This window comes from Saccostrea echinata, unplaced genomic scaffold, assembly GCF_033153115.1.
Source record: "Saccostrea echinata isolate AGI-Se365-2 ecotype Australia unplaced genomic scaffold, CSIRO_AGI_Sech_v1 ptg000004l, whole genome shotgun sequence".
NCBI lineage: Eukaryota > Metazoa > Mollusca > Bivalvia > Ostreida > Ostreidae > Saccostrea > Saccostrea echinata.
Genome location: NW_026889753.1, coordinates 6,655,937 through 6,669,668, shown reverse-complemented (window position 1 = coordinate 6,669,668; position 13,732 = coordinate 6,655,937). Strand labels below are relative to the sequence as shown.

The window sequence follows — 13,732 nt, the reverse complement described above, 5'->3', positions numbered from 1 at the left end:
ACATGGCCCAGGTATTTAGCACAGCCTGTACCGCAGCCTTCACCAAAGACAATATTGTCAATGGTTTCAAGGCAACGGGAATATGGCCACCAAATCCATCTGCCATCCCAGAGAGTGCCTTTGCTCCTTCTCTTGCTTATGACACACCACAAGATACCCCTTCCATCCCATTTCCTTCTTCTTCAGATTTGCCAGCAGTACCTGAGGAATCTTGTACCTTGTGACAGAGCCTATCATACCCACAAGCACTCCAGCTTCTTTTGAGCCTATCATACCCACAAGCACTCCAGCTTCTTTTGAAGACTCCAATTCTGACCTTAATCTGTCTCTCCTTGCAGATGCTGCTGCAATTCATCCTGAGGTTGGTGCTGATGCTCCTGACATTGGTATTCCTCTGCCTGATGTTTTTCCCTCCTCACCTCTTTAGGGAATGGTAATCTGGCTCCGGGGCCATAAAACTTAGCCAGCTCACTTTTGAGATCAGAATTTGAGACGGTCTCAGATTTTGGTCTCAGTCTCAAGTTAGGTGTGCCATAAAAAATTCCTGTCTCAGTCTCACTTTCTTAGTTTGGTTTCACTTTTGAGCTCAAAATTTAAGACAAGTATAAATGTGTCTAACTTCGAAGATTTTTGCTCACTTTCAATATGGCGTCTTATGGGGCAAGATTGAACCTTTATAAAATCATACAGCGAAGGAGGAAGGCACCTAAACCACGAGTTTTCCGTGATCGGTCGAACCCTTTGGAGGATATGGAGGAGGAGGAGGTATTTTCTCGCTTTCGCTTTCGACCGCAGACCATTTTATTCCTTGGCGGCATGTTATACAACGACCTTAACCATCCAACAGAGAGGAACCTGGCGCTCTCCCCTTTATTACAGGTTCTTGCAGCACTGAGGTTCCTTGCCACGGGACCTTTTTACATCCTTGTGGGAGAATCCTTGGGCATTGCCAAATCAACGACTGGACGCGCTGCTCGCTATGTTTGTCGCTTGTTGGCGAACATGGTCGGTACATACATTAGTTTCCCTGCAGACACCTCAACTTTCAAGAAAAAGTTTTTCGATATTGCAGGTTGGTTTCATACGCATCTTTTCTACTTTCATTTTGTCAGTCAATAATACGGTTACGGGGTAATTCGTTCCTATGTACATGTTTCTACAGTATAATATCGACTATTTAGACTGAAGTCCATAAATGTATAATGTATTCCAAAATAAAAATATATATTTTCAAACAATATATATCGGTCATTGTTAAACTTTGCTTTGTTCTATGTATAAGTGATACTATATGGCAGTTTTCTAAACATCTAAGGTAACACGTAAATATTCACGATTTACCTCCCCTTTGTTTACAAACAAAATGAACATGTGTCAGTGACCGTGTTGTAAAGAAAGAAACAAGAAAGAAGAAAAATGTGAAATTGGGGTATTTGTTTTATTTGAGTACAATATTTTTAAAGGATTTCCAAATGTTGTTGGCTGTGTTGACGGGACGCAGATTAAAATCAAGGCACCCAGTGAGAATGAAGGAGACTTCATTAACAGAAAAGGTTTTCATTCGCTAAATGTTCAGGTAATTTAGAAATGTGATTTTAAAAAAAATAACTTCAGGAAGTGGCATCCTGTTGAGGTGCATTTTAATAATTAAATATATATATATTTGTTCTGATGTAACCTGTATAAAATATTAGATTTTCATTTTTCCCCCACTGAAACAAGTCATCTTAATTTTCCCCAGTCACTATATATATATATCTGCTACAGAGGTATGTCCTTAACATCTCTGTGGTATTAGTCACTTTCAGAATGTGCATGGAAAGAGTGTCAGTTCAAGTCTGACCATACGTGCATACAGGGATCAATCCTCCTCCACTTCACTTACTGCAAAACCTTAAAATATATTTTTTTACTATCAAATTTGTGGCATATTTCTGTCATCACTAGTCAGAGGTTTACGTCAACTTGTCAGATGTTTACGTCAACTTGTCAGATGTATATGTTGACTTGTCAGATATTTATGTCAACTTGTCAGATAAAAAACACCAAGACCAGAAACTTGGTATTTTGTTATTACAACATTTTAAAGCCACGTACTAGCTGACATACCTACTTGTCATCATAATATCTGAGAAGTCGACATAATTTTCTGACAAGTATATATATTTTTCTGACAAGTCGATATCATTATCTGACAAGTTGACATAATTTTCTGACAAGTTGGCTTATCAGATGTTATGTCAACTTGTCAGATAATGATGTTGACTAGTAGAATATCATGTTGACTTGTCAGAAAATTATGTCAACTTGTCAGATAATATATTAACTTGTCAGATCTTTATGTTGACTTGTCAGATCTTTATGTTGACTTGTCAGAAAAATATGTTAAATTGTCAAGTGATGGCCTAAACTGGGCATGGACACATTTTCATATTGAATTTCTAAACATATGAACATGGTGAATAAGTGACAAGTTAACAAAAAGATCTGACAAGTTGACATAATTAACTGACAAGACAACAAAAAGATTTGACAAAATTATCTGACAAGGGGGGGGGGGGCAGAAATATGCCACCATACATCTGAGATATAAATAACATTAGGTTATTAAGGTCTTTGTTTGCTATCGATAGATGAATTATGTTCGTAAAATTGAAAATAATAACATGACTATTTGGAAAGTTGCTATTTGCCTGCTTTTTCATATTCTACAAATATAAATATTTATTTAATATCAATATTTGATACTCTAATTTTCTCTCTAATGGAAAACTCTGAGCAATATATGTTATCATGGTTATGTCTTACCCATTTTTTTTTTACACAATTTAGAGATTATTAATGAACAATATTATAGGGTCTTATATTTTATATTGAACAGTCCATGCCTTATAATGAATTGATCATTTAATTTCAGATGATATGCGGACCAAAGTTGCTAATTACAAATGTTGTAGCCAAATGGCCAGGATCTGTGCATGATTCTAGAATCTTTAGAGAATCTGCTATCTGCAGAGAGTTTGAGAATGGTAGGATAGTTTGTTATCATTTTGTCCATAAAGCAAATCTAGCACAATCTCTTGGTTTAGCTAAATAGCTTGTTAGCAATTCAAAATTGCTTGATTTAGAAATTTTAGACTATTTTTTTCTTTAAAGTTCATTTTTTTCAGTATGTGAAAAAAGTCGCACTTTGGAGCAATGTGAAAAGTTTCAACTTTGAACTGTTCTGCATGTAAAAATCATGAAAATATAATAATCCATATGGGTATTCACAAACCTTGCAACTTTTTTCTATTTTTCTATTTGTTATTTTAAACAAAGCATATTAAACTGTTAGATGTGAAAAACCATATTGGAATAGCTTCATCATGCTATTTTGAATAGCATACTTAGCAACTCAAGCTATATATATTGCTAAATGAAGAGATTGTGTTGGACCTCTTAATAACCAATTACTAAATTGTATTTCTTCTCATTATGTTGAGAAAACTAAAAGAAATCCATTAAAAAGGGGATTCATTCATGTGTCCATCTGTCTTTTGTCTATGACCCACTTCGGTATTTAATAGAGATACATTCAACATTTGTAATGCTCCTACTTTTCGTGAAAATGCTCATGACAAATGGTAGGCTTGATCACGAGACACAAAACCTAAACCTATATCCTGATAGGATACCTAATTTAATCATTTTCATGACAAAAATATTTTTGCTATATCAATTTAAACCCAATTAAGGACAGATAATACAAACAAAAAATGGATGCCTGCATTGATATTTTAGGACCTATTTTTTGTTAATGATGTTCCAATTGAGTTGGTTTTCCTTAAGCATGTTATAAAATAGACATCTGATATTTATTTGTATTTTTTTTTTAAATAAATTGTTAATTAAAAAATAAGGTGCATTCTTTTTCCAAAACATAGTATGTTTCACTAATTTAAAACTTACAATTTAATTTGCTTTATGCAAAGCTAGCTGAAGTAGCAGAACAATTTCAAGACATATATGACACAATGTACTCTATACTTTTAAAACTCCTTTATGTATTTGTTTAAGGACACATTCAAGGTCTTCTTTTGGGGGATTCAGGATATGCCTTAAAGACCTACCTGATGACCCCATACCTGAATCCTGCAGCAGATTTTATGCAGCGCTATAACAATGCACACTGCAGGACACGTGTTCTTATTGAACAAACTTTTGGGATCTTAAAACGTCGATTTTCCTGTCTACATACTGAACTTTGACTTACACCTGAGAGGGCATGTGTTGCAGTTGTTGCCTGTTGCGTCCTGCACAACATTGGAATTATTCGGGGCGATATTATACAAAACCCTCTGTTGGAAGAAGAAGAGGACTGGGTGGATCCTGGTGCCATGGGTGCTGACGGCAAGACAGTACGGGATCACATTGCCCACAATTATTTTTAGGTATAACCATAAATTGGCACTTCTAGTATTTGCAATTAAACAATGTACTATTTGCAGTGAATATGATTTTCCAACTTAAAATTTGATGATTGTAAAGGTGTGTTACTGCATCCCTTAATTTGAGTAAATTGCAAATCATGGCCAAAATGTATGATCTCCTCCCTTTTTGGAGGAGAGAGCTAGCTATATGCAGACTCTGTGGGTGCATGGAGATGATTAATTGGATTGCGATTTTAAATATAAATACAAAAGTGTAGCATCTGAATCAATTTGAAGGTATTTATATTTTTTCTGGATCATAAATAATACAGACATCTCTTTCTACAGAAATAGCCAACTTAATGGCAAATACATATACACTGTAATATACACTGATAAGAGCATCAAATTTTTGCTGTCATATTCACATATGTGCAATCAATGCTAAAGCATTAATGAAAAATATAAATATTCTTATGTATTTTCTCATGAATATTTTGCATAGATATGTACATATACCCACAAACAAAAAATAGCTACTATGGAGTTGAAATTGGGAATCAAATTTTGCAAAATGCATGTTTAAAACATGCATTTTGTAAAATTTGATCAATACAGGAAAAAAAATCTTTCAGAAAGCAAGGCCATGTTAGTCATAAGTCTTATGATTATTCTTAAAGCATCCTACGCTGTATGGTTTTGTAACAAACTTTTTTTAAAGGGGGCACAAAAAAAAATCATTTGAATGCCATGAAGTTGGGGGGGGGGGTTCTGATGATAATTTTTGTCATGTCAGTGTTGTAATTGAAGATGCTGGAATAATCTTGGGTTAAGTTCCATACCTACCCTCAAGTAAAGCAATCTTTGTGATTATACAATTTTTGCTTGAACTTTCAGTAAAGCATGAGGTTCTCGGATATACATACTTAGCATCTCTCAAATAGTGACCTAGATTCTCATTGGTTGCCAGATTAGCTCATCAATACTGAAATTTACACAGCTTTTCATCCATTAATACACATGGGATAAAAATAGTACAGATTTCAACGAGTGACGCAAGGAACTAATGACATCGTTTCTTACAGTAAAGAGGTGTGGCTTATGTCATCTCATCATTTGTCAACAACAGTCTAAAGTTGCTAATGTTATTAATTTCTTAACCAATGAGAATCTAGGTCACCATTTGAGAAACGCTAATTATGTATGGCCGAGAATGTCACGCCTTACTGAAAGTTCAAGCAGAAAAGAGAATTGTACTAAGTATGAGCTTCTAATGCTCTCCATTACATGATATGGTAAGAACAGGAATTTATATATTTTTCTAAAAGTGACCTTGAACTTGATCAAATGACCTGGGTCAAAGTCATAACACACCAACAAGTCACAAGCAATCTTTTTATACCAGGTATGAGCCTCTTGTGTACCTCCATTACAAAGTTACAGACATGATCACTTGGACAGACAGACGGACATGGTGATTCCTACCCCCCCCCCCCCCAAAAAAAAATCCATTTGCAGGGGGTATAATAATATTCTATGTAAAATAATTTGTAATCTGCTTGTAAAAATCTTGAGGGTAGAATTCAGAAAACTGTGATGATGAAGGTAGGGAGAAATTGCATGATTTAAGAGTGTTCTTTTTTAATTCTATCAACTCTATTTCTGATGAAACTTTCTGCATCTTCAGCTTAATATAATCCATTTCTAATTTTATTTTCTCTTTCTCAGTCTCAAGGACTTCCAGATGGATGGTGTCTGTGTCCCTTGTCCTTTTCTTCTTTCCTGATCCAGCTGTCAAACTTGTGGAAGGGAGATAGGAGCCATTCACTGTACCCAGAGTTGAACAGACAGGTTTTGAGGGCCTTGGTTCACTCTGCAGAACTGGCTGCTCAACTGAAATAAAATCAAAATGTATATTTCCTCAAATAAATTACAGTCGTTCAAACATTAATAGAATATTATTTGGAGTTTGTCTTATTTTAAATTTTCAGATAGGTACTAAATGCATCTTGGAACTTTTTTTTTTACCTGTTTCAGTGGCTGGAGTGTCAAATACTCCATCTATACCCTCTAATGAGGGTCTTCCTGAAAGGAAGGACAACATTGCTTCATCCATAGGTGAAGGTGATGGGGGCTTTGGACCTCCTCATGTTGCTGGGTATCTGCCAGCACTGTTTATTTTCTTTGTTGTTCAAACATATCATAAATTGATCAAAATAGTTTTAAGACTGTGTTTTTGAAATTGAAGCACATATTAAGCACATAATAGAATATAATTAATATTAATCATTAAATGAACATATAGAAGGATTATAAACATAATTATTGAATTTTTAATTATTACATTTATATAACCATGCATTCTTAAACTTGAATGAGGTAGCAATATCTTAAAACTGTGTAAGATATCTTTTAAAATTTTAACTAATTAAATTGCCTCTTTGTTTCAAATTAGACCATTGCTTCTTGGTTTGTTTCACTGTCCTTTTTTTAAAGACTCCCTTGCTATAAAGATTAAATTTCCGCAATAAATTGACAATTAATTATTGTACATATTTTTGAGCTTAATCATCTTTCTGGAAATTTTGAATAAAAATGTATGTAAAATTGTTGCAGAGAATGATAAGGATTTGGCACACTTGAGTTTAAATGGAATTAACCAATACATAATTATATTTCTTTATGTACATGTGTAAAAATGTGTAAAAATGATATGTCCTCCTCGGCCATATTTACGTTTTGCAAGAACGGACGCTGGAGGTAACGTAAATTACGTCAGAATGGTCAAAATGACGTAACAATTAAATTCTTATGAAAAGAAAACAAAAAACAAAGAAAAGTTTGATAATACTTATTTCTTAAAAAGATTGCGCAATACCTAGTGGGCGTGGCATTGTCATATGTAAACAATATCCCACAATTCATTCAATATCCCGCTTGGTTTTGGTCTCAGTTTCTGTCTCAAGTGAGAAAATTTAAAATGAGCTCAGTCTCCCTTTATGGCACACTAAAAGTGAGACGGTCTAAGTTAAGCCCGGAATCTGAGATTTTTAGATTGATCTCAAAAGTGGGCTGGCTAAGTTTTATGGCCCCGGAGCCTGGTCCTCAAAGAGGAAGATCCACAACCATCTGCCTGGGATGCAGAAGTTGAAAGCATCTTTGCAATTCCTCCTGCAGAATCCAAAAAGTCAAAGAATGTTAAAAGCAAATCACTTACTTCACATCGGCTATTGACAAGTGAAGAGATAATTGAAAGCAAGAGAATAAAGTTAGTTGAAAAGGAAAGAAAAGAGAAGCAGAGAGCAGAAAGGCAGATGAAAGTAAAGAAAAGTTAAACAAAAAATTGTTACTTTGGATAAAAGTGAAAAGAATAAATTCAAAATTGTATAACTACCAGCAACTTCCCCATCTCTCATATTACAAACTAAATTGTTAAAACATGTCAAATATTGCGTGCAAATGAAAATATGTTTATCGGTATCATTCAATGTAACTTTTTCCATCATACTCTAGTGCATTTCTTTTTTTATGCCTCCATAATGATTAGGGGCATAAAGTTTTTGCCCTATCCATCCATCTGTCCACAAAGTATACATATGCCATACAGGGGCATTGTTGTTTAACAAACACATCTTCTTGTTGTTCTTGTTGTTAATTTTTGTTATATTTTTAAAATGTTTTAAAGAGAATAAATGTTAGTCTAGATAGCTCACTGTAATGAAAAGTATTTTGATAATATATTTATTTTAATTTCACTCTACTTTGGTGAAATTAGTTTGTTGTGAAGAAAAATAGTACAACTCCAGTGTTGTTTATTTAAGGTTCAAAAGTATATATAAAAATATAATAAAAGACACTGTAAAAAAATATTTCCAGCCTACTCTTTTGTGAAAAAAATTTAAAAGTTTAAGCTTTTCTTCTTCTTGCAAATATAAAAATTCAAACAAATCATTTAAGTTTGCTGATTCCATATGAGGCACATCCAGCAAATGTGGCCATCTGAGCACACACAAGGCACACCGCACACACAAGGCAACTTACTACTATGTTGACTGAAATTAATATCTTCATGCAAATTATGTGAAGTACTAATCTTTTTTATCATTTGTTTACACTGAGACTCGTACATTATTAAAACAATAACTGTTACATGATTAAATTAATTTTCTTTGGAATAAAGTTTATTCATTGAAGAAATTTAATTTTTTCTTAAGTAAATGAGCTACAAAATTTCATGCTGGCATATTTCATGAAATGCTAATGCACTTCATGATAAATATGCCGACATGAAATTTTGTACTTATCTATCTTATGAAATTTAATAATTAAATCAATATTTTATATTTACATTATTTACCTGAAGAGTTGTTCCAAATTATGCTATATTCAACTGTCATTTAAAAAAAAGAAAGAATTACAAGTAAGTTTTGATTTCAAGTATGGTATTAGGATGTAGCAAGGATTTTCATGTATAGTTCACCAGAAACAAATGTTTTCTTATTGGTAAAAATTGTAAGAATTGGAAATGTTAATTAATATTCATTGGTATTTCAGATGTCAAACTATATATCATGCAACTATGCATAAAGAGGTGTGCCTGACTTTGTGGGAAACAGCATTTTAGAGGTCAAATGTATTTAAGCTATTTTGCAGGATAAACAAAATAACTCTTGTAATACATGTATAAGCAATATATGGGCGGTCAAAGATGCAGAGGACTCAACAAACCTCATCCTCTATCATGTTTTCATACCCTTAAATTTCAAAAAAGTGACCAAGTATTTTATATTTCTTACGTTAATTGACTGTTCTGTACATTCTGCGTGATTACGTAGGTTGGAAGTATGACATTCTGAATATATATCCTATTAAGTCTTGAATATTCCTTTAAAAGGATAAAGTGGATTCAAAAAGTAAATGTATACTTAAAACATTTATGATAGCTCTCATGTGTTAATTATAATAAAAGTATCTCCTATAATTTGTAATTGGAATAGAAATGGATTTATGACATTATCCAAGTAAACTAATTTGTTTTCAATCAACCATGTCTACATTTTAATAACTCTCTCCAATTACAAAGTATTGGAGATCCACATGGTACATGTATATATCAGTATATTGTACGATAAAAAAGAACTTCCAGTAAATTTTCAATGCTTTTTTTAGTTTATAGATTTAACCTCAAAAATTAAAATTCAGATGTATTAGTAAAATCATAAAAAATATTAATGACAATTAATTAACATGATTAATGTGATTGCATTTTACTTGTTTATAAGCCCCCCGTTTTCATAAAACGTCATCACTTTATTATTCAATCAAAACTTGATTTAAATGATATAAAAGAAATAAGGTGTGATAACCGATTAAAAAGGGAAATGTACAAATTATTTTCGTCATTCGCCGATCTTAATATTGATGGAAGCTTCTAGAACATCAGATAGCATCGAGCCCGATGTTAAAAAGACGTTTTATGAAATAAATAAACGATTGCTTGTTATCAGTTTCATTAAAAACTGCCAGTTACTTAGATCCGCCAATCGGAAACGCCACCATACTCACGTTTTTGCTATTTCATGGCTGTTTATAGAAAATAAAAGTAGACTTTTAATTTAATGTACGACACTTACTATGCGAGTGAAATCTAAATATAGTTTACGGAAATCATCTTGTATATAATTGTAAGAGGAGTAAGTAAGAACTCTGATGCACCCGTTTCGGAGTTTATTTGCAAAATTTATTAATTTATAAGTATAGATGTATAATATATGACTGCTATGTTGTTTAATGCAAGATACTAGTGATATAAGGACGGATAACTCAATTGAGGCCTAAATGGCGTGTAAGCACTATTCTTATAATTACCGCAGGATTCTAAATCTAATATTTTATGAGATCTCATAATGTATTTAAGGAATAATTTTATTATGGCCACGACTGACCTAAGTCGATAAAAAAAAATAGGTAGCAACTGTTTCTTCGCCATGCGCTCGGCACTTTGGAGTGATAGTCTTTCGGATGAGACCTTAAAATCAAAACAAGGTCCCGTGTCACGGTAGGCGTTGGCACGATAAAGAACTCTCACTGCTCAATTGCCCTGAGTGCCGAATGAAGGTCTGAATTTCAAGTCCTTCACTGGTACATGGTGACGTCTCTATATGAGTGAAACATTCTCGAACGGGACGTAAAACATACAATCAATCAAAATCCAACTTTATCAGCTGTAGCAGTTTTAGGACTTGAACACATCTTAAACCAGCAAAGGAGGGGCAGATCAAAAGATTAGAAATTTCCATCATACCTCGAACTGGACTGGGGATCACTTTCAGCCTGTAACAAATCAGCAAGCCATTATGAAAATATTGCTAAAAAGCTAAGTCAGAGAATTTGTGTCCCCTGCTTAAAAAAAGAAAAGCATGCGCGGATCTAGAGGAAGATGATTGTCTGTAGTGAAATTTGCATAGTTATGAAATGTATATATTTAAGCAAACAATATATGACATTGGATCCCCCCTCCCACTAGAAAACATGTACACCTGTTAAGAGATAGGTTTTCACGGTTGGGAAAGGAGTTTAGCGATTTATGAGAGGTATGTAATTCCCCCCTTTTTTCCTCGTAAAAAATGTTTAATGCACTTTGAAAAAAAAATACTAAAATAAAACAAAAAATTATTTTACGTTTTTTCCCCAAATTTTAATTTGCAAGAAATAACCATCCATGCAGTAAAAACTATAGGGGTATTTTTGAATTCCCAGTTTTAAGAAAAGATTTTTTGGAGATTTTTTTTTCTAACTTCACGTTTGTTTATCTCTGTAATTTGTATATAGTTGTTAAGACTGTCGTGGAAATAAAACAACTAAAATAAGTAAATATATAAATAAATCAAAATGCTGAAAAAAAAATAAATTCTTGAAAAAGTACAACATTTGAAAACAGTTCATGTATAGTTCTTTTTAGAGGATGAAATGTCATCATTTACACCTAAGAAAGACTTATTTTTAAAGTTTAGATTCCCCTCAAGCGGGATTTGAACCCCCATTGTAAGGAATACTTCATTTTTTTTTTTAAATGAGCACCGATATGCGATACTTTGTGAAATCTATAACGTTTTTTTTGCTTGTCAAATTTTTTGGGGAGAGTGTGCATTAAATTTGCACCCCATTTTGAAAAAATGATTCAAAATTTCCGAGTTCAGCAACTTTTGAAATAACTGCATTCTAGAGGGCTTCATGGCCACCCCCTAATTCAATGAACACATTCTTAATAACTTGTAACACGTTTGTTATGTTTGTTATGTTTTGTTATGTTTCAGACTTCATAAAATCAGGTCACTTATCCACATGACGAGAGACAACTTCAAGAAGGTTTACAAACCAGGGAAGTGTCAAAGCATGATAACGTATAGGCTGTGACATTTTATGATAATTCTCTTATTCTTCATGCATTCTATACTTAGTTATTAGCTTTTTATGATTATCTATATTTAAATTATTTAGGTATGTCATTTTTCATGCTTTTAGGTACAAAGGACACCATTATGCCCGGCAGTACACACCAGGAAAACCATATGCTGAAGATATACTTAGCATTTTTCGTAGATCATGTTTAAAAAAAGATTATCATTTTTTTTTCTTTTCCACTTTGTAATAAATTTAATGTATAAATCCATGGTCCGAATTGCTTTGAAAATCTCAGTGAATATAAAATAAAACTGAACACAATTGATTTTATGGGTCAGGGTATTTTGACGAGTTTCTTATCATTTTAGCATGTACATGTCTGTGAAATCCCTTTAAAAGAAAAATTAATAATAGATTAGAAAATCATTATGTAACAATTTGATGTAATAATTTGCGTTACATTTTTCTTCGAAATTCTGTAATAATTTGTACTATATATAAATGTATAATAAGAACAGTTCCGTACACATTATTCTTTGAAATGTTCCCTTTTCGATATGGATGATGTGTGTACCAAGTGGCTATACGAATGACTACCGGGTGTACCTTGGTAAACATGATTCTATGTGTGGTCCATCACTGGGGGAAAGGTGGTAAAACATTTATGCAAGCCTCTGGAGTGGAAAGGTCATCATGTTTTTTTTTTTTCCGACAGGTATACAAGTAGTTAGAATAATCTAACTGTCCCTCACCATAGTTAGAATACGTCCCATATACTTGCAATGTAGCAAATCGGAGCGTATCCGCTCCGAAATGATTTTGAAGAATACAGGAGTTGCGTTGAACATAACTACATAATTACTCATAACAAACCTTTTTGAGATTGTATATATGCCTGTTAAACTAAAAATTAATCCACCTAAATAAGAAATTCAACTCATTTTCTCAACGTTTTTCCTCGCTTCAAATTTACATGCCATGTTGACATTAGGAACTCTCTGGATTGTTCGTAGAAAAAAACACAAGAGTTCGAGTTATCGCCCATGTTTATTTTGCTACATTACCAATACATGGAACAAGAAATTGTTAGTGCAAATACTAGTACACGTGTATTAGATGACTCTTCTGTCTCTGACTATAATAAAGTGACACAAAATCGAGAGTCTTAATTTCCTCAGTCCAAGTAGTGACAGCAAACTCTACAAATACAGATGTATTCAGTTGAGAACAATTAGTAAAACTTCAATCCAAAGATCCCTACATTAAAATTGTGTATATCAATGGAAGGTAGCAGGCGAAAAGCTTGATTGGTCTGAAGAATCTCCTTGTAGTTTAAATGTTAAGCATCAGGGCTAGAAATAATTATTTTTGTTTACTGGTCACTCGGGCTAACGCCTTAAATTTTTACTGCATGGTCAGTTGAGTACTTTCACTGTCCCACTGGGCCAGTAGATTTTAAAAAGACTGGCCCAAAACCATGATAATAATAGTATTTTTTTATATTGTAATACTTAGAAGTACAACTTAACAAAACAAGAAACAGTAGAAGTTGGGACACACAACCCTGTCACGTTAACTAGCCCTACTGTGAATGAATTTTATTATGCATAAAAAAAATGCTGACCCAAAGGGCACATGTCCTCTGCAATATACTAGCCTAGATTGAAAATTCACTCGCCCCAGACCAGCGGGCCATCAATTATTTCGAGCCCTGAGCATTATTACCACATCTGGGAAACTCTTCATTGGAAGGATGGTGTATTACATGTATAAAGAAAGTTGGAAAATGAAAACCTTAAAAATGAAGAGTGGCATTTAGTCCTTCCTATAGTTTAACTACCTGTAGTCTTGTCGCCCGCGTGGCGCAGTGGTTAGAGCGTCTGCTCTAGAGTCGCGAAGTAAGGAGTTGATCCTTA

General features: G+C 33.4%; 2 pseudogenes; one reads left to right on the top strand and one right to left on the bottom strand.

The window, feature by feature from the left end:
• The first annotated feature begins 645 nt into the window (after positions 1-645).
• On the top strand, positions 646-4,433 carry LOC133179439 (putative nuclease HARBI1; annotated as a pseudogene).
• Positions 4,434-5,946: 1,513 nt separating this feature from the next.
• On the bottom strand, positions 5,947-9,145 carry LOC133179282 (uncharacterized; annotated as a pseudogene).
• Between the last annotated feature and the right edge of the window lie 4,587 nt (positions 9,146-13,732).